The following is a 22,242-nucleotide window of genomic DNA, read 5'->3' as shown; positions in this document are numbered from 1 at the left end:
TTTATTTGGTGTTTTTGTTTGTTTGGGTTTTTTGCAGGGCGATGAGGGTTAAGTGACTTGCCCAAGGTCACACACCTAGTAAATATCAAGTGTCTGAGACTGTATTTGAACTCAGGTCCTCCTGAATCCAGGGCCAGAGCTTTATCCACTGCACCACCTAGCTGCCCCCAAGCTCCAGTTTTTATACTGATCAATGCTCACATTAAACCTAAGAAACAACAAAGGCTCCAGCCTTTAAATAGCAAAGGTACCTTACTCTTGGGTTAGCTATATGGTGCAGTTGATAGAGTACCTGCTCTGAAGTCAAGAAGATTCATCTTCTAAATTCAAATCTGGTCTCAGACACTTACTACCCGTGTTACCCTGGGCAAGTCATCTAATCCTTTTTGGTTTCGTTTCCTTATCTGTGAAATGAGCTGGAGAAGAAAATGGGACACTGCTTTGGTGTGTTTGCCAAGAAAACCCCAAATGGGGTCACAAAGAGTCAGACATGACTGGAAAACAACTGAACAAAATCTTACTTTTAATTAGGAAGACAAAAAAGAAACTTATCCTGGTCTCACATAAACTATTGATTTTTTAAAATAATTTTAAAAGGTGTCTGAAAACGATTATGGTATAGAGAAATTAGAGTTGCTAGGTTTTTAATGCAGTGAGTAGAAAAATACTCTGAATCATTTACTAGTTAACTAATAGCAACAGCCTCTATGTCATTGATTCTTGATATTTCTTCTAAAAACATCTATCAACTCCCTATTTATCTATCATCTATTTATAATCTATCTATCCTTGTTTGTAAAATACTTTTTTAAAAAACAGTAAAGAACTGTAACTGGACAAATGTATGTATATTCAAGACTTTTCTGTCATGTGTCACAATCTTCATCCTCATTCTGATGTAGGAGGCAAAAAGGGGTTAATAGAAAAACCTAAGTCCCAAGCTTTAATTCAGATATTAGCTCCAAAAGGGAGTTAGATCCCAGTTAATGGATAACTTATGTTAGGTTCTCACACCCATAGTGATCAACATCCATAAGGGACCAGACAGGTCAGGTCAAAATAACAATAAAGGAAAAAGACACCCTATAGAAATTCTAATGAAAAATGATTCTATTTTGAAACTAGCCATGGGAATCAGAGACATGCGCAGAAAAGGCCAAATTTGTCCCCAGATTCACCTTATGACGTGAAAACCCCCAAAACACACCTCCACTGAAAAAGGCACCCGCCTCGGGGATTGTCTTAGGACCCCAGGAACTCCAAATTAGGATAAGCCCTCCCCTGAAACACCCCTAGGTGGAGAATATTATAATGAGTAGGACAGGCCCTCCCCTGTACCTCCCCCCAAGGTGGAGATTATTATAATGAGACTGATGGTCAATTTATCCATACTATAAATATAACTGTCTTTCCTTTCCTTATTTGAGAGATACCTTTCCAATATTCTGGTTCTCTCCCTGTGGTTACTCACAGTGTTGCAATAAAACTTGGGAAACTGAGTCACTATGTCTTGTAATTCTTTTGGGACGACTCACAATCAATTGGACCCCTAAATTCCAGCCCACATCAGTTCTCCTATCCAATTGTTCTTTTTTTTTTTTTATTTTGGTGAGGCAATTGGGGTTAAGTGACTTGTCCAAGGTCACACAGCTAGTAAGTGTCAAGTGTCTGAGGCTAGATTTGAACTCAGGTTCTCCTGACTCCAGGGCCAGTGCTCTATTCACTGCACCACCTAGCTACCTTCCAATTGTTCTTCATATACCAATCTGGTTGTAGTCTAGAATGGCCTCAGCTTTCTCCATCCTATCCTACTCCTGTCTTACCTTTTAGTACCCTGAATGCTTCATATGAATTTGCTGTATTTGCTAATCATATCAATTTCCATCTTGACATTTCTTAATGAAATGGAAGTTCTGGACCAAACTTTTTAGCTACTTGCATCAATATCCTGTCCTTGAAATAGACAACAATAGGAACTAGCATTTATATAATGCTTTAAGATTTACAAAAAAACACTTTCCAAATGTAATTTCATTCTATCCTCACAACAACCCTGGGAGGTGGGTACTAATATTTTCCCCATCTTATATATGAGAAAACTCAGGCAAACATAAATTAAGGGACTTGCCCAGGGTCACACAGGTAATAACTGTCTGAGATTGAATTTGAATTCAGGTGCTCGACCCTAGGTTCAACATTGCACCATCTGGATGAATTATAAAAATTACCTTCAATCTGATTTTGTTAAGCTTTAGGCTAAGTTATCTTGAAAGAGTAAAGAGGTGACTTTTTTTTATATCCACAAGATTGTTAGACAGTGCCCATAAGATCAATAATTGGTGATGGTCACACCCAACTGGATGTAGTGATCTATTTAATCTGGGCAGTAAATGATCCTAACACTCATCAGAACTGGCTCAAAGACCTCAATCTCATTAGAATTAGCTGAAGGAGGGAATAATGTACACACTCAATTGGGTGGAGTAATCTCTCTAAACCTGCAGGAAAATAGGAGGGGAAGGGGATGAAGAGAGAGAGGCAATAGAAGGAAGGGCAGAGTGGGGGAGGGGACAGACAGAAACAAATCCCTTTTGAAGAGTGATAGGATGAAAGAAGATGGATAATAGAATAAATATCATGGGGGAGGGAATAGGATGGAAGGGAAACAGTTAACAATAGTAATCATGAAAAAGAGAAAAGGGGGGGGGGAAATTGTACAAAAAATATTTATAGCAACTCTTGGGGAAGGCTAAGAATTGAGAATCAAGGGAAAGTCTATCAATTGAGGAATGATGAAAAAAAGCTGTGCTATATGATTGTAGTGGAATGTTCTTGTGCTACAGGAAATGACAAACAGGATGATCCCTGAAAAACCTGGAAAGACTAATGAACATCAATGTATAGTGAAGTGAGCAGAGCTGGGAGGACATTGTGCATAGTGACAGCAGTTGTTCAATGAGCAATTGTGAATGACTTTACTCTCAGCAATGCAATGATCCAAGACAATCCCAAGGAACTAATGAGGAAGCTTACTATGCACCCTCATAGAAAGAACTGATAAAAAGAACACTTGTGGATTGTACATATATAACCTGGTTGCGATCTTGTGGAGGGGGGAGGAAAGGGAGGGAGGGAGGGAGGGAGAAAAATTTGGAACTCTAAATCTTGTGAAAATGAATGTTGAAAACTACCCTTATATGTAGATGGAAAAAATAAAATAAATGTTTGTTGCAAAAACAAAAATAAATAAATAATTGGTGTTGGTTACTATAGGGAACTAGTTCTCATGGGGGTAGCTGGGTGGTGCAGTGGATAGAGTACTGGACCTGAAGTCAGGGATATTCATCTTCCTAAATTTGGCCTCAGACATTTACTAGCTGTGTGACCCTGGGCGAGTAATTTAACACAACTTGTCTCAGTTCATCATCTGTAAAATAAGCAGGAGAAGGAAATGGCAAACCATGCCAGTAGCTTTGACAAGAAAACCCCAGATGGGGTCACAAAGAGTTGGACATGACTTAAATGACTGAATAACAAAAGTTCGCATGAACATTCAGACATGATTGTATTCCTCTGTAGGCTCATATTTACAAAGTGGAAAAAGCACAGGCTATCTTAGTAATTACAAGTTCAAAATAGTTCAGCAATATGATGTTACTTCCCCAAAAGACTAATGCAATTTTAGACTATGTCAGGGGCAATAAAGAACCTAGAATAAAGATGGCGATAGTCCCAATTTCTTTTGTCCGGTTTGATTTAAATCAGCGTATATGTATTAATCACCTACAATGTTCAAGGCACTATGTTAGGCACCGGGAATACACTGATGAAAGAAAACATGATCATTACCATCAGAGAGTTTAAAATACACTTGAGAGAATGAAACAGACACATAAACACGTGTAATCACAAGCCGCTTAACCACATTAAGACCATTTTTCAATATAAAACATGTGGATAAGAAGAACTACAGTCACCTCCTCACTCGGTTGTTGGACCAAATGATGATGGGAGACTAAGTCTGTGATTTCACTGAAAAAAGAATTTCCATTGAGGCCATTTTCTCGGCCAATACTGGTGGTCACCTTCTCTTCAATTTACAGTCTTACTAGGATTAAGTCAAGTCAGCTAGTATTTATTACACACATTCTATGAGCCAGCCAGACACTATGATAAGTGCAGAGAAGGCAAGCACAAACAAAAGGAAAGACAGCTCCCAGCCTCGAGAAGCTCTTATTCCATCTGGAGAGACAAATGCCTAAAAGGAAGTTGAGGGAGGTTAAGGAGGGAGGAGGTATCCATGCAGGGGGATGGCAGGAAAGGGTGGGAATTAAGGAATGGAGGGTATGAGAAGAACTAAGGAATTGGAGAAAAGAGTCCCTGGGGACAGAGGGAAGAAGTGGCTGAACATGGCACTCAAAGGTTAGGTGACTCATCCAGGGTGTGAAACAGCCAGCATGTGTCAGAGTAAGATTTGAACCCAGGTCTTTCTGGCTCTAGAGCCCATTCTGGATCCACTGTGTCATATTTCCTAAAGCACAAAACGGTGCTTGATATGCTAAGAGTGTCTCGTAAAGTCAGCTATTAATGTTTAAAATAGCTATGATTTTTTTAAGTTTTGAAAGAGTGATATTTATTTTAAACGGAAATACAAAAGGGGGAAATTAAAAAAAATATATTTCCATGTGCACAGCAGAACATGAGAGAGGAGTCAATATAAAGTCCACAATTTCCATTTCACAAAAACCTCTGTGATAAACCCTACACGTGGTTTTCAAATCAGCCCAGTTTTTCTGGGCTTCCTTCTGGGTGTTCTTGTATTCTCTGCTGTGTGTTTGTTTTTGTTTTTTTTTTTTCTCTCTTCCTCCCCATTCCCTGCCCTAGAGTGAATATATTTGCATATAGGTCTCTATAAACGCAAATTATATATATATATATATATATATATATATATATATATATATATATATATATATATATGTATGTATGTATGTATGTATACACATACACACACAGACATATATATATATATATATATGATCATACTCTGCCTATTTCTATTTATCAGTTCTTTCTCTGGAGATGGATAGCATCCTCTTTCAAGGATCCAAGTTTTTCAATGCTTTTCTAAATAAACCAGCTTATTAGGGTTTTGGGGTTTTGTTGTTGTTGTGGTTGCTGTTGTTTTTTTGAGGCACTGAGGGTTAAGTGACTTGTCCAGGGTCACACAACTGTCTGAGGTCAGATTTGAACTCAGGTGCTCCTGAATCCAGGGATGGTGCTTTATCTACTGTGCCACCTAGCTGCCCTGCCCCTACCATCTTATAATTTCTTAAATCACAGCAGTATTCCATCACAACCATAGCCTATCTGAGAGATGGTCTATGAAACTGTTTTTTTCTTCTGAATTTTCTACTTTCCTTCTAATCTTGGTTATATTGGTTTCATTTTTATAATAAATTTTATATTTAAAATAATCAAAACTATCCATTTTATACTTCAACAATGCTTTCACCTTATAACATAGTTTAAGGTCTGGTACTGTTTGATCCCCTTCCTTTACATTTTTTTTCCTTTAGTTTCTTTAAAATTCTTAACTTTTTGTTCTTCCAAATTAATTTTATTATTTTTTCTAACTCAATAAAATATTTTTAGTAATTTATTTGTAATGGCATTGAATAAATAGATCGTAGGTAAAATTGTCATTTGAAAATTAGATTGGGGGGGGGGCAGCTAGGTGGCACAGTGGATAAAACACTGGCCCTGGATTCGGGAGGATCTGAGTTCAAATCTGGCATCAGACCATTGACACTTACTAGCTGTGTGGCCCTGAGCAAGTCACTTTACCCTCATTGCCCCACCAAAAATAAAATAAAATTAGATTGGCTTTACCTACCCACAAAAAATGACTATTTGTCTAATTATTTAAACCTGACTTTATTTGTAGAATTTTTTTTATGTTTCTGGTCATGTAGTTTCTGTGTCTGTTTTGGCAGATACACTCTCAGGTATTTTGTACTGTCTGGTTATTTTGAATGGTCTAAAACAACACTGAGTAATACTGATGACACAGTGTCGTTTCCCTATTTTTCTCTTTTAATTAAATCGATTTTAGTTTTACCTTTTGCTGAGATCATCACCACTCCTGATTTTTACAGAATAAATTGTAATCCAGCCCTTTACTGTATCTCTGCATAGCTCATTTTCATTGTGTCCCCTGAAAGTGCCATATTGTTGAATTCAGATTTTTATTCCATTCTGCTGTCTCCATTTTGTGGGTAAATTCTTCCCACTTGTATTCTAAGCTGTAATTATTTATTGTGTATTTCCTCCTTTCTCTTTTTTCCCATTATCCTTCTCACCCTATTGACCTGCTCCCTCCTCACTCATTGAATTTACTTCTAGCTGCTATCTTGCCCTCCTTAATCTACCCACTTTTCTACTAGTCCCTCCCTTATCCCCTCCCCCCCAACTTAATCTACCTGTTTTCCTAAGAGTTTCTGCCTTATCCCTTTCCCCTCCTAATTCTTAATCTAGACACCCTTCTAAAATCTCTCCCTATCCCATCCCTTCACCCTCTTCTTTCTAAATTTGGAAGACTTTTATCTCCTAGATGTATATGTTGTTCCCTCTTTAACTCATTTCTTATGAGAGTAAGGTTCAAGCACTATCACCCTTTCCCACCACTTACTTCTTCTGTATCAGTTCTTCCTTTCATGACTCATTTGTATGAGATAATTACTCCTTTTTTTAAATCTCTCCCTACACTATTTTTTTAGAATCACCACATCACACACATTCCATCCCAAGCCTTTCTTTCAAACTACCCAAATAACAATGATAGTCATAAGAGCACTGAGAACAGTTTCCCATATAAGAAGCAAACATTTTGATTTTACTGACTCCTTTATCATTGCTCTTGGATGTTTATTGTGAGAAAATAATGGGGTTCTATGAGACCCAGAGGCCCCAGAATTGAGGGCCTAGCCCAGAGAGCCTTCCCTGAACTTTGAAGACCAGCCCAGAGTCAGTCAGGTTGGACCTTGGACTGTGAATACAGACAATAGAGGTTAAAACCACAGCCTTGCCTCTCAGAGGCACATACTGAGCCCCTCAGCACATACGGCACAGGACCACCCTCAAATCCAGTAAACCAATATATTTGAATGATGCTAGCCAATCAGCTTTGAGCAGTGTGGAAGGGCTGCCTCTCCTCCTGACCTCAGAGAGCTTACTCTCAGTAATCTCTCTCCTTTGCCCTGAGACAGGGAAGAGGCAGCTATAGACCCACTCTCAGGGGCTCTTGGCTATTAACGCTCAAGGAGGCAGGATGCAGTTTATTCTCTCTACTTTCTTTCCTAGGTAGGGTTCTGATCTTTCTGAGCCATGTGCTCTATCTCTTTAATAATATTTAATATGCTTTAATAAATACTTAATGTCCCAAACTGGTGCAGTAGCATCTAATTTCTAAGTAGCTACATATTAAAACCTCAGCTAGGGGGCAGGTAGGTGGCACAGTGGATAGAGCCCTGATTCTGGATTCAGGAGGACCTGAGCTCAAATCTGACCTCAGACACTTGACACTTACTAGCTGTGTGACCCTGGGCAAGTCACATAACCCTCAATGCCCTGCAAAACAAAACAAAACAAAACAGCTAAGTTTCCCTAAAACTTGGGAAAGAAATAGGGCAACCCCATATAATTTTATATGTCACATTAGCTTATATTTCTCCTGGATTTTCTATGTTGAATTTTCCAGTAAATTCTACTCTTTTTGTCACAAATGCTGAAACAGTCTTTCAATTTGTCGAATGTTCATTTTTTTTTTTTTCCCATTCAGGATTTAACTTAACTTTGCTGGGTAAGCTACCCTTGGTTGTAATGCCAGGTCTTTTGCTCTGTGAAAAATAGTGTTCTAAGACTTATGGTCCTTTAATGTAATAGCTACTAGGTCTTCTCTAATTCTGATTGTAGCTTTATTATATTTAAGTTGTTTTTTGATTTTATTATTGCTTGCAATATTTTCTCCTTTTCCTGGGAGCTTTAAAACCTAGCTATGATATTCCTGTAAGTTTTCCTCCTTGGATCTCTGTTGGGTGGTAATTGGTGGATTGTTTCTATTTCTGCTTTACATTCTTGTTCTAGAACTTCAAGGCATTTTTTTCTTAATAAGTTCTTGTAATATTATATCAAAATTCTTTTTTTATCATAACTTATGGGTAGTCCAACTATTTGTATATTATATGCCTTCAATCTGTTCTCCAGATCAATTCGTTTTCTGATGAGATGTTTCACATTCTCTTCTTTTTATTTTCCATTCTTTTGTTTTTGTTTTATTTCCTGGTGTCTTATAACATCATTGGCTTCCCATTGCCCAATTCTGGTTTTCAAGCAATTATTTTCTTCCATAAGTTTTTGATCCTCTATTTCCAGTTGGTTGACTTTCTTTTATAATTGTCTTGATTTTCTTGGCTTGCTCATATTTTATTTATAATTTTTCCTCACTTACTCTTATTTTATTTTTAAAGTCCTTTTCAAATTCTTCCAAGAACTCTTTTTGGACTTGTAACCTTTTGATGTTTCTCATGGAAAACGGATTTGCTTTTTTAGCTCAACTATCTTTCTCTGAATATGAACCCAGATCTTTTCTGTTCCTATAGTAGCTACCTATGGTTGGGTTATTTGTCCTTTGTTTACTCATTTTTGTTTTTATTTTGTTTTATTTTGTTCTTAACAGCTTATTATCTTCATTAAGTTCTAGTACCGGGGGCAGCTAGGTGGCGCAGTGGATAGAGCACCAGCCCTGGATTCAGGAGGACCTGGGTTCAAATCTGACCTCAGACCCTTGACACTTACTAGCTGTGTTGTGATCCTGGGTAAGTCACAACCCCAATTGCCTCACAAAAAAAAAAAAAATTCTAGTACCAAGGTGTGAGGAATGATGCCCCCAAGCCCCAGGTCCTTCCTACTGTTGTTTTCTGAACTCTGTCCTGGGACCCACCTTGGGAACTACTCTTCACCCCTATGCCACAGCCAGGGCCCTCAGCCACACTGTCCTTGAAAACTCTCTTGCTCCTTATAGTCGCTCTGGTGGCTACAAACTTTAACTGTTCTCTCTGCCCTGGGACTGAAACCAGGAACCTTGCTCTTCTACAAGTGCCCACAGTCAGCAGGGTCCCTGTTCCTCTGCTGTTGCACTCACCAAGCCAAGTGTGTGCTAGCTCCTTCTGCCCCACAGCCAATGAGTCTGGTCAGCACAGCTATGCATGGCATCCTTCCACAGTGGAAATTCCTTCAATCTTCTCTTTAGATTCCTGAGGCTGAGACTGCCTCCCATCTCAGCTGCCCCCAGGGCTTATTGTTGCTTTGATTCTATAGATTTAGCCTGTAGGTTAACTCAGGCCAAACCTCCAGGGGTGGAGGGCGGTTGGGTTTTTCCTGGAGTCTTCTCAGGTTGTCTTTGATGGACAACTGCTTTACCCCAACTTTTTATTTCAGCTGCTATATATTCACTTTGAGGTGATAGTCTGCTTTGCTATGTTTCTTTTATGGAGGAGATTTGGAGAGCCTAAAGTTTTCTCACTTACCCTGCCATCTTCCCAGAATCCTCACTATAATACAATTAGGAAATGATTAAACACCCAGGAGATATTAAGGTAAGACAGCAAGAGAGATTTCAAAGAGCAGTTGATTCTGGCTGGGCCAACCAGAGAACTCTTTGTGGAAAAGGTTATGCTTGGAGGACCGGAAGTAGAATAAGTGGAGGGAAGGGAATACATTCCAGGTATAGATGTAACTCCTCCCTTTGAATGTAAGTTACTTGTATACAAGGTCTGTTTCAGTTTTCTCTTTATATCCTTACATGTAAAAGGTGCTTGGACATAATAACTACTTAATGAGAATTTACTGAACTGAATTGAACTGAACATGAGGCAGATTTGAGGGATGTTTTTAAAAGCCAAAATAGCAGGATTTGGGAAACAATAAGTTCCAAGAATAAAGTAGAGGTAATACTCAGGGACCATCATGCTATATCTGGAGCTAGGCCCCACATTTTCGAAAGACTATTGACAAATTGGATCACATTCAGGGGATGTGAGGGAACCTAAATTATTCCACATGAGGAAAGCTAGTCAAAAATTCGGTGTGCTGATGTGCTCTTCAACATTCTTCCAATCAGAGCTAAATGATTCTTAGGGACTGTGCTCAACAAGATCTGGCTTCATGATGGAAAATTCTATCCACATCCAGAGAAAGAACTGATAGAATCTGAATGCAGATTGAAGTAGTGTCATTTCACTTTATTTTTTTTCTGTGCTTTTTCCCCTTCTCATCTGTTTCTTGTTTTATAAGATGACTAATATGGAATTAAGTTTTACATGATTGAACATCTATAACATATCAAATTACTGTTTTAGGGAAGGGAAGGGGAGTTGTGATAGGAGGGAGGGGAAAATTTTAAAACCAAATTTGTTTTAAAATGAATGTTAAAATTTTTCTTTACATATAATGGGAAAAAATAAAATACATTTTTTTAACAAGAAAAAAAAATCTGTTTTGGTTAGAATTTGGCACAGATGACCTCTGAGGTCTAGGTCTCTCCTAGACCAAAGGTAAATTGTTCTAAGCTTTCTACTATCATTTAAAGATTCAAAGGTCACAGCCTACTTCATTAGGTAAAAATATGGGGAAGGGAAAATTTCTGATTAAAGTAATGCATTTAAAGCCTGTTCTAAGCCTAAAACCCTATGTAAATGAGCTATTGGACTTGATAACTTATCATGGTTAACAGCTGGGTTATAAAAGGATTAAATGCAACTAGGCCTACCCACACTATGAAACAGGCTCTGGGCAACAAAGTAGAATCTGGCAAACACATTTTAGCATCCCTGGCCTCTCCTCCCTCCCCTTGCCTTCCCTTGTTGGCCTGCTTTGACTCTTGCAGAGAGATTGATAAGATCTAAAATAACCTGCAGGCTCAGCTAACTCACTGACGAGAGAAGAGATGTAAAGGACTTGTTTTGGTTTTAGCTGGGGTTTGAAGGACATTTGGAAGCCCTGCCCTTTGCTCAATATACAAGGTCACACACAAGTCTGGGCTCACAATTGGGGGATATGAAAAGAAAGAGCATGGCTCTCTCCCAGCTGGACCTCAGGCCTCAGGATCACTATCGAAAGGCTAGGGACCATCCAGTTCTATCTTTCACACTCATCAGTCTAACACTTAGTTGCTTTTCAAAACAGATTTTTCTTAGCTTTTAACTGAGGGATCATGGGAGTGAAAATGGAAGCACCAGAGTTCTCTTCAAGAGAGAGCCCCAAGTCTGGGCTTTTTTCTGATGATTTTAAACAAAAGGGTCTTTGATTGAAGTATCAGGGACAGGAGGAAGAAGGGATGAGGAAGGAAAGCCGAGCTATGGCCTTCCAAAGAGAAGAGAAGGTCCTGGCCTGGAAAGGACAGTGAGTCTTTTAGCAGACAGAATATCGGCTGGGTGTGTCTGACATTTGGAGCAAAGTAGAAAAGGAGAAAGGGAAAACAAATAATTTTCTTGGATGTAGGAGGCACTGATGTCAAAGCGATCTTGTTCTTGTCCTTTGTTACTGAATAGGTGAGCGCACTGCACAATAAAAATCCAACTGGTTCAGGGAATCTGGGTTCAAATCCTGCTTCTGCTTTTTTTTTTGTTTTAAACATCCTAGATGAACTTATACAAATCATTGAACTTCCCCGAGCCTTATTTCTCTCATTCTTAAAGTCAGAGAATTGGGTCTGATGTCCTCTGGGATCCCTTTTCACCCTTGGTTTTTTTGTTTGTCTTTGGTTTTTGAGAGTTCATTATGTATATATGGAAGTAACTTTTTTCACTATACTTCAGTTCATTTTTTAATTTTTTTAAATAATAAACATTTTTATGTATAGCCTTGAGTTCCAATTTTTATCCCTCCTTCCCTCCCTCCCTTCCCCCTCCCTGGGTGGTAAGCAATTAGATATGGGTTATACATGTGCAATCATGTAAAACATTACCATATTAGTCATTTTGTACAAGAAAACTTCAATAAAAGATAAAAAATGAAAGAAAGTGAAAAATAGCATGCTTCAGTCTATGTTTGATCAGTCTCAGTTCTTTCTATGGAGGTGGATAGTATGTTTCATCAATAGTCCTGTGGGATTGTCTTAGCTCATTGTATTGTTGAGAATAGTTAAGTCATTCAGAGTTCTTCATCAGACAACATTGCTGTCTCTGTGCAAAATGTTCTCTTGGTTCTGTTCACTTCACTATATATCAGTTCATCCAAGTCTTTCCAGGCCTTTCTGAAATCCTCCTATTTGTTAATAATATTCCATCACCATCATATACCACAGCTTGTTTAGCCATTCCCCAATGGATGGGCATTCTTTTGATTTCTAATTCTTAGCCACTACAAAAAAAGTTGCTATGAATATTTTTGTACAAATAGGTCTTTTTCTTTTTGGGGGGATGTCTTGGGGATATAAACCTAGCAGCAGCATTGCTGAATCAAGGGTATGCACAGTTCTATAGCCCTTTGGGCAGAGCTCCAAATTGCTCTCCAGAATGGCTGGATCTGTTCACAACTCCACCAACAGTGTATTAGGCTTCCCAGCTTTCCCACATCCCCTCCAACATGCAATATTGTCCATTTTTGCTATATTTGCCAATCTGATAGGTGTGAGGTGATACCTCAGAGTTGTTTTAATTTGTATTTCTCTGATCAGTTCACTCTTGGTTTTAGATCCTTATTGGCAAGAACCACAGAGGACTGAGGACCCTGGGTCTAGCAACCAAGGAGGACAAGAATCTTAGTGTGTGGAGGCTGGTCTCCCTTCTAGACAGCTCAAGGACCGCCTCTCCATGATCCACGATATCAAGGAGAATGAGGTGTTTTTTAAAAATAAAAACACACACAGGGCAGCTAGATGGTGCAGTGGATAGAGCACTGGCCCTGGATTCAGGAAGATCTGAGTTCAAATCCGGCCTCACCCACTAAACACTTACTAGCTGTGTGACCCTGGGCAAGTCACTTAACCCCCATTGCCTCACCAAACACACACACACACACACACACACACACACACACACAACCTTGGATGAAGGACTTCAAGGGAAAACAAAGAAGAAACAAGATGTGATGAGGAAAATAGCTATCCTAACCCTCACCAAGAAGGCTGTGCTGGAAAGAAGACAACTCTTGGTGGTAAGAAGGGGGTTCAATCCAGTGGGCTTGAAGGCCCTGACTGATTCTTATGGAACCTGCTATCCACTAAGACCCCTGGATTTCTTCCAAACAACTGGAGGCTAACCATGCTTTACTAATTCAGTATTTCTGGAGGTAATGCCCGTACACCAGACTTCACAAAGAATCTTTGCATTATTTTTTTTTTCTTTTTGATAATGTAACTAGAAATCAATATCAAGGGCCTCACAGAGAGTTTGGAATATTTCCCATCATGTTCTTTTTTTATAAGAATGACAATTTGCATTGCTTAAATTGTTTATAAATTTTATAAATGACATTCAGGCGGCAGGTATGGCTACCATTTTAGATGATAGAATTAGAATACAAAAAAAGGTCTCATCAGGCTGGAATGGAGGACGAACGAGAACAACCTAACTGAATAAACATAAATAGGAATCCAACACTTGGGTTCAAAATCAAAATAAGAGCACAAGTCTAGAATAAGCAAAATATGTCTAGACCGGATGTCATTTGATAAAGCCCTGGCAGCTTTAGTGGCCTACGTTCTAGTAGGCCTTTGTACTTGAGGACTTTGCCGTGTGCTTGTGACAGCCTCTCAGATAACCTGCCTTCTTAGTCTGTCAGCTTCCTCTAGCCCCACAATCTGGACCTTAGCTCCAACAAAAGCATCCCCAGAATCTCATGATCTCCTTCAAATGTTCTCCCACCCATAGTGCCAAGCTTCCAAATTTGATCATAACTTTCTTACATGCTGGAAGCCATGTCACCAGTTATACCCACTCCTCTAAACATGAAGGAAGTTAAAAGGTATGTTCTTTCCATTAAAAGACACTATAATCCACTCTAATTACTTCTTTACCACATTTTTAGCAGCCTGAATGTTGCCTGGTCCACAAAGAAGGCAAAGGTTAGCATAACATAAATTTAAACATAAACATAAATTTAAAGTCAAGTCATGAGTCAGACCTCTGTCTACACGTTAGGAATTCTCTAAGTGACTGTGATTATGCTCCTAATTTTCATGTACTATAAAATGCCTAAATCTGCAGAAGATGGAACTATTTAGACCATTCCATCCTATGATGTGAAAACTGGAGAATTACTATAACAGGGTGTGACTGATTACATTCCCAGAGATAAATGAAGTAAGGAGGAAAGGGCAATGAAGGCTTGAGGACGGTCACCGGTCATCTGCTCCTTCCAAAGGAATGTAAGAATCCTTTAAAAAAGATTACATGTTAAAAACAAATGTTGCTATCTCTGCATGTAACTGGAAGATAATAAAATACTTTTATAATTAAAAAAGAAAAAAAAGATTACATGTCTGAATCTCTCCCAGCTCCTCTTTTCCACCTGATGTGCTGCTCAATTCAGTCAATCCATAAACAATAAGTCAACAATGATTAAGTGCTTACCATGTGTTATGCACTGTCCTAAGTGATAATTCTGCTGGAAAAAGTCAAGTGCTCATGCTGTCTGGCTCTACTGCCAATTTATGTTGTCCAGACATAAATGGACCTTCAATGACTACACACCAAAAAGTTTTCTCTCCTTTATCACTGTGACTGTTCTAATCTCCTCTCTCTTCCTCTTCCTCCTTTCCCTCCTCTTTTCCTTGTTCCTTTTCTATACTTCCATGTTCTACTTCTTTTGAGATTTGGTCTTGCCATCTTTCCCGGGCAAGACCAATTTGCCTCTCTATAGGCAGTTGGGTATCCCTTCTGACCCCAAGGGTTAATGTAAGACTTAATGTGGACAATGCCACTTAGAACTCTGAAACTCACACCCTATCCTTTCCTTCTTTCTCAAGCCACCTACACCAAGTCCCCCTCCTTTCATCAGAGGACCTCACCTTATTCTTCACCTGAAAAGAACTTAGGCCCTCTGTCCAGAGATCTCTCACTTCCTCAATTATATAACAATAATCAAACCATCACTAAGCACCGATTAAGGATTGTGTACTGATACAAAGACAAAAATGAAAGAGCCCCCTCCTCTAAGGTATGACATTCTATAAGGGAGACAACATGCACATGTACAAAAGAGAACATCAAATAAGTGTAAGGGAATGCAAGATAAGATCCAAAAGGACTGGCAGCTATGAAGATGATGAAAGGATTCACGTAGAATGTGAAGGCTTCTATTCTTATCTTCTAAAAACATATCTCATAGCAAGAGCTCCCTACATTTTATGAAATGTTTTACTGTGATTCCTTTATATTTCATCTTGAAAACTAAATCTTCTTTTATATAGTTCAAAATAATGATAAATATTTGAGTACAATAAAAAATGTGGAACAATCATCAAGTTTATATTCAATGAAATCTGACAAAGGAGTTTTCATTGATAATGACTCACCCTGAGTTTAGGGACCAATGGAAGGCTAACCTTCACCATTCCTTATGAGCATATATTTATAGGCCATCCACATATATGGACTAGACCTGAATGTTTTAAGTTAAACAAAAATAAACATGAAGGAGCAGAGAAGTGCTTCTAAAGTATTCAGTTATATGAATCTACATCCCAAAAATTCTTTAGGAATTTATGAATTTTTCTGTATAATTTCTAAATTCTTTACTAACTCTACAACAACCATCTACAGTCTTAATAAAGCTACAATTACCAAATGAGATGATAATGATTATTGAGAACACCTCTTGGAAAAGGACCTTTTCCATTTACCTGAGCACATTTTTAGGAGAAAATAGATTTAGCCACTGTAGCAGCCCCTATGTTTCTCAACTCTCTTACAATGTCTGAAGAGGATCTCTGATTTGATTGGAGAGATGGAGGAGAAGAGGGACAGCATTCCATGCATGAGGGGACAGCCAGTGCTAAACCCATCTTTATCTTTGAGGGTTGATACCACATCTTCATGGTTACAAGATGCCTTTGCAGCCTCCCATCCCCATAAGGATAATCTCTCTGATTAGAGCAGGGAGAGGTAAGGCAAGGAGAACATCCAGAAAGACAACTATTGCAGTAGTCCAGGAGAGAGATGATGCCAACCTCAAGTAGGTCAGCAGTTCTGGGAGTTCAGGGAAGGGAATATTTAAATGCTTCCAATTATATTATACACACATAGATCTATGTATACACATGTGTATACCAATTTTTCCATACTATCTCCCCATTAAAATGTCAGCAGAAACCATATTTCTGCCTTTCTTGCATAACTTTCTGTAATGACCCAGCATCATTGCCAGTATTACTGTGCATAGTAGTGTGAGATTTAAAATTGGATATTAGATCATAAATCTCCCCTCTTTAACCTTTCCCTTAATTGATCTCCCAGACGAGTAAATGGAAGAAGCTTCTGGTTTTCTAGTTAGAGCTTTTATTGTATGGTAGTCACAAGGTGATGTTGATTAGAAGGATAGGAAAGTAGAAACACAATACAAATCGTCTTAAGTCTAAGCTTAGTCTATATTCCGTATAAAACTCACCAAAAGAGAAGGCCACCTTTGGGGAGAGAGAGACCGTGTGCTGCTGCTAACCGCGAGCCGGGCCCAGTCGAAACTCTCATCAGCATCAGCCTGTGCAGCGCAGCCAGGAGACCAGCGGAGCAGGAAAAAGGCCCCACTTCTGTTCTCTCCTTGCCTTTTAAGCTCGCACCCCGGAAGTCGAGTGCTCAGCAGGCAATATGGCGTGCGTCGCAGGCGGACTGGCATGCGTAGCTCATGCTGTTCGTCTCCTCCCCAAAAGGGTGGTCCTAAAAAAAACTGGCGTCTCTCCATTATCTAATCGACTGTTAAAACTTTTTACCACATTCCCCCCTTTTGTTCCTCAAGAAACAAAATATTTCCTTGACGGAACAGTAAAAAGAATATAATAACTATTGCTAACTAATAATATGTGAACAACAATATAGAAAAGGAAGAGAGGAAAGTTTTGTCCAGAGGGGCGATTTTTTTTGTCCTCATGAACCGACGCTTTGACATTAGTCTTGCAAAGGGAGAGCCTCTGCAGAGAGTACATGTTACAGATAGTGTATATTATAACAGAAAGGAGATAGTAAAAACTAATAAAGCAAAACAGTTCATATAAAGTCTCTGAGTTCTCTTGTCTTCTTGAAGTGGTAAGATGTCATCAGGAGGAAACTGGATTCTAGTCTGGAAAGCTGGATTCTGGACTCTGGTCTGGAAAGCTGGATTCTCTTCTTTAACTGTTTGAATTGCTGCATTTTTACTAAACCTTAGCATAGCATTGTTAATGATCAAATTAATAAATTCCATTACATTCCCTCCTTTATATCCTTAGACTTCTAATAGAGGGTTGAGGTAGTTATGCAATCTGTAACACTTTTTACCACCATGTGTCTGGATCAAAGCCAAATTTAGTATGTGTTCATGACACCTGAAAATGTTATGGAAAGGTTATCATACCATATCTCATGGTTCTGAGACAGCCAGTGATTGTGCTAGGCCACAGGTGAGTTCAACTGAGTGAGATAAAAAGATAAATAAGTTCAGCTAAATTAGGTTAAATTAGGAGGGAGAGAGGATGAATACTGGCCTGTGCCTAGTAATTGTGCTCTACATAGTCACCATCATAAGCAAACCATGGACTTACGTATAACTGTCTCTCCTTTTGTTGCACATATATTCTCTCCAGGGCCTGCATCAGAGTTCACAGCACGTTAGTCTCTGAAATGATAAGTTTCCATACTTCCAAAATCTCATATTAATTTCACCAAAGACAGTATGATGGTAAAAATTCGTGCTATGCTGCATAACTGAGAACATATTAGTGATATATACAATAATTCCAAACCATACCCAGAGTATAATGACATATAAATAATAAACAAATATAAATAGCTGATTATATTAGACATTGTTACATAATCTTCTTTTAGACATTATTACATAATCTTCTTTTAGCAAGTAGACCACGTCATCTTATACAAGAATTCTCTAGTATAACAGTAGCAGATACTTAAAGTGGTGATTAATTTATCAAAAAGAAATAAGATTTCAATTAGCAAGATTCAATATTCAATGTTTTCAGTGAGGTATCAAGCAATAGGGTTCAATAACCCTGTAGAAGGAAATGCTTGTTAAATTTTAAGGTATTTAAGCTGCTAGAGTTTGGGGTATGCCACATTGTTTTAACTGTAGTCTTAATTACTCAGCAAATATTTATTAAATGCCTACACTGTGCCAGAACTTGGGGTATAAATACAAATATAATGAATAATCCCTACCCGCAAAGAGAAACAGTGAATGTTCAATAAATTAGGCACACCAGGCAATAATCATTTTTTAAAAGATCAGAATTCAAAACCCTAAGCAAGACAAAACACATTATTATTGTATTATTCATCACGACATTTCACAGAGTGAGTAGCAAACACCAGCTCAGATTCTTTGACCAAACTCTTCTTATTCTTTATGATAAAAGTAAAACAGAAAATAGGAGCTACAATGTAACAAAGAGTGACACATTTCCCATTTGAAGTGACTTCTAGCCGTTTCTGAATCACTCCTTTCTACCTCCTAAAATGTGGTAGCAAGTCTCTTGTCTTTTATAATCCTAAATCCAAGATGTTGAGCTACATTGGGGATCAGAATGAACCAGTTTGTAACCTAGATGATTTAGAAAAGAATCAAAGAAGAAAGAAAATGCCATGGAATTCTGAATAAAAATACTCATCCTTTTTTAATAAGTGGAAATACCCTGGAACAAATAATTGCTTCAAGATTCAAGCAGAGTTTCCTTGATAGACTGGATCATGCTCTAGTTCTGTTTTATGGAGGACAAAACAAAGGTGCTTATGCCACTGCTGTTACATTAGTCACAGTTTACTTATCACTCCTAGAGCTGGAAGAGAACCCAGATCCCATCTCATCTGGTCACTTCCTAAAGCATAAATGCCTCTCTAATATTCCTACTATTGAGTGGCTATGCTGCTTCCCCAGTTGCTCTCTACATGATGAAGTCATGTATAATTCGGAGGAAACATGGCAGACACAGAAGTCAATGGGCCTGGATTTAGGCCCATTTTATTTGGGGCGTTCCTTATTAGTATGACCTCAGGCAAGTCTTGTGCCTCAGTTTCCTCGGTGACTGAACATGGTAACCTCTGAGATCCCTTCCGACTTGGTTCTGATGGTCCTCCCTGTCTTGATCATCTTCGCCAGGTTGTGTAAGGCAGGTAGAGTCAACCTCATTATAAGAAGAAGGCATTAACAATGGACAACATCAATAGTATCCTTTTTTCACTCAGTGACATTGTCCATGAAGCTAGCCATGGGGACTTTAATTGGAGCTAAATGGCTTGGAAGATTAAGGATCAAGTGGAAATAAGAGAGAATAAGGGATAAAACAATGAAAGCTCCAGGAGGAGGAGAAGAGAGGCCTGACGAACAAGGGAATAGCTGTGCCCACCCATAAGTGCTCCGGTCCTCTTTTTGTCCTGGATGCCTTTGTTGCTGTTGGCTTCACCTCTTCATTCCCTATTGCAGGGAAGTTGCTTTCTCCATAAAAGGGACAGTAAGTCCCCTTGCCCTCCACAGAGCCCCCCAGGAGCCTACTTGTTAGAACATTCTTTCCTTTGTTTCACCTTCTTCTTTGACTAATTAATGTACAGCTCTTGGGTGTGCAGTGTTGAGTCGTCATGCTTCCCACAGGCCCTCGGAACTACTCCATTGGCTACGCACGGTGAGGAAGACGGCCTCTCTAGCACTTTGTAGCTCCCCCAGCCCCTTTCTGGCAATTGTCTGGCTTGATTTATCATCTACTGGGGTATGGACTCTACCAGAGGGGCTACTGGGCACATGCTTTCTTTCCTCACACCCTAGAGTTGAATGGCTCAAGTAAAAGGGTTCATTCGACTGGTGAGACCCTTGAAGACAAGGACCCTGTTTTTGTCAATGAATCCCCAATGCTTAACATGAAGTGTGGCACACTGTAGACTCCTACCAAATGTTTGTTGATGGTTGACTTTCATATAAGCAGAAACGATAAACAGCAAAGACACGCTCTGCAGGATGCCTCCCCCCATGACTTCCTTCTGAGACCACTTTCCATCTTCTCTGAATAGATCTTGTTAGTGGGCTTCCTCATTAGAAGGTAAACTGCTTGAGGGTAGGGGTAATGCATTTGCTTTCTCTCTATTCCCAAAGCCTAGCATAAGGTCTGATGCATGGTAAGTGCTTAATGACTGCTTCACTAACTGGCTGAAAGATTGCCTAGTGGGACAGGTGTGGTGGCAGAATTCCAGCCTCCTCAATCTGACCTTTTCGCTACTTTCTACCCCTCCCACTAGACTAAACAATGACTCCTTGTGGTTTGGAGCTTCCATCTGTTGCAGTCTGCTTACTTATTTCTGGATAACTTTTACTGTTTCCAAGCAATTCAATTCATCCTCAAAGGATGGAAATTCATCACCACTGAGAATATTCAAGAGGAAGGCTCTGAATGAAGTTAATTTCTAAAGAGGATCAATGGTATTTTTAGCATTGATGACTGCTGGAATACATGTAATATGTCTGCAACTTCCCAAGGTGACCACTCCCATTTGGATTCATAAACTGTCATGTTTGTTTAAAAATCATTCATAGTATGCTAAGGTGAGGTCATGATGCAAAAAAGTATGCAAATAAAATTGTTCCGTTTGAATCAAAGCCAGTCATCCATGTGAAAACAAGGACATTCCCAATAACTGAAAGACACTTGGCTTTCTTGGATATGGCTCTTTTGTCATGTAAAGGAGAAAGGGCAAGTTTAGTGTGATCTCATACTCCACTGGAATGTTTGATCTTCCTCTAAATGCACTACACGGAGCTTTTTAGAGTCTATGATTCTGAAATCTGAAAAATAGGATTTTGCTTGAGGAAGACCAAATAAGAAGAGAGACTTTGGAGTGAGGGAAATCTAGATCAAGAATATCTAAGCCACAGGTTTGGTTTTTTATTTGTTTTGGGGGGGGGGTGAGGTAATTAGGGTTAAGTGACTTGCCCAGGGTCACACAGCTAGTAAGTGTTAAGTGTCTGAGGCCGGATTTGAACTCAGGTCCTCCTGACTCCAAGGCTGGTGCTCTATCCACTGCACCACCTAGCCACCCCTACAGGTTTATTTATTTATTTATTTTTAATACCAGTTGCACATGTACAGGATAGGGAAAATTTGGTAAAATAACTCATGGTCCAAACTCTAAGGGTTGCGAAAGTCTTCGAGTTCAATACAAGCTGACAGTGTCTCGTGTCAGCATAAAAACTCCAAGAAAAGTCTGCACCCTGTGTAATTTATGATTCTAAATGTGGATTCTCATCTGTTCCCCCAGTCTGGGGGAAACTGACTAAAATCACTGATAAAACGAGTTTAGGTTTTTAAGGGTTTATTGGAAAATAGAAAGAAAAAGATTGAGAACAGAATTCTAACAGCCTGGCATTCCTATCTTTCCTCAAATTTCCTGTGAAGTCCTCTGCCGCCACCACCATCCAGTCAGGAACCCAAAAAGCCCCAGAGCCCTCCGCGCAGGCTCCCTCTCCTCCTTCCTGTCTCCTCCCAGACCATAGGAGGCTCCTCAAGCTGATTGGCTGGTAGCCTTGATAGACAGCCCCTATGAGCAAACGTCATTTCCTGACGCCAAGGAAAAGCCACAATGCCTCTGAGGCATTTTCCTCATGGCGGAGCTTTCCCACAGCAAGTCTCCAGTAGGTGGCGTCATTCCAATCATTACATGATTTAATAAAAACCTAGGATCCAGAATGAGGAGAGTGACTGTTCCACTGCAGCCTTTCTCAAGTGACTTTATCTAGAGAGTTATGTTCAGGTCTGGACACACTTTGAATAGAAAATAGACAAGCTAGAGCAGGCTCAGGATAAGGAAATGAATGTCCTGAAGCCGTGTCACCTGAGAGTTAAGTGAAAGACCTAGGGTTAGATAGCTCAAGGAAGAGATGATGTGTTGGGGGCTTGGGTTATGTTAAGAGGGTGATCATGGGAGGGAGAAAAATCTGAAATTGTAAAGCTTGTATAAAGAAAAGTTGAGAACTATCTTTACATGTAACGGA

The 22,242-nt window shown here is 39.2% G+C and overlaps 1 protein-coding gene across 1 annotated transcript in view; it reads right to left on the bottom strand.

Annotated features, from left to right (window-relative positions):
- The window catches only part of LRRIQ3 (leucine rich repeats and IQ motif containing 3), a 152,029-nt gene that overhangs the window by 26,859 nt on the left and 102,928 nt on the right, over window positions 1-22,242 (bottom strand). The window lies entirely within an intron of this gene.

This window comes from Dromiciops gliroides, chromosome 4, assembly GCF_019393635.1.
Source record: "Dromiciops gliroides isolate mDroGli1 chromosome 4, mDroGli1.pri, whole genome shotgun sequence".
NCBI classification, from domain to species: Eukaryota; Metazoa; Chordata; class Mammalia; order Microbiotheria; family Microbiotheriidae; genus Dromiciops; species Dromiciops gliroides.
Note: the sequence above shows the minus strand (reverse complement) of the source record. Positions and strands in the feature narration are given on the sequence as shown.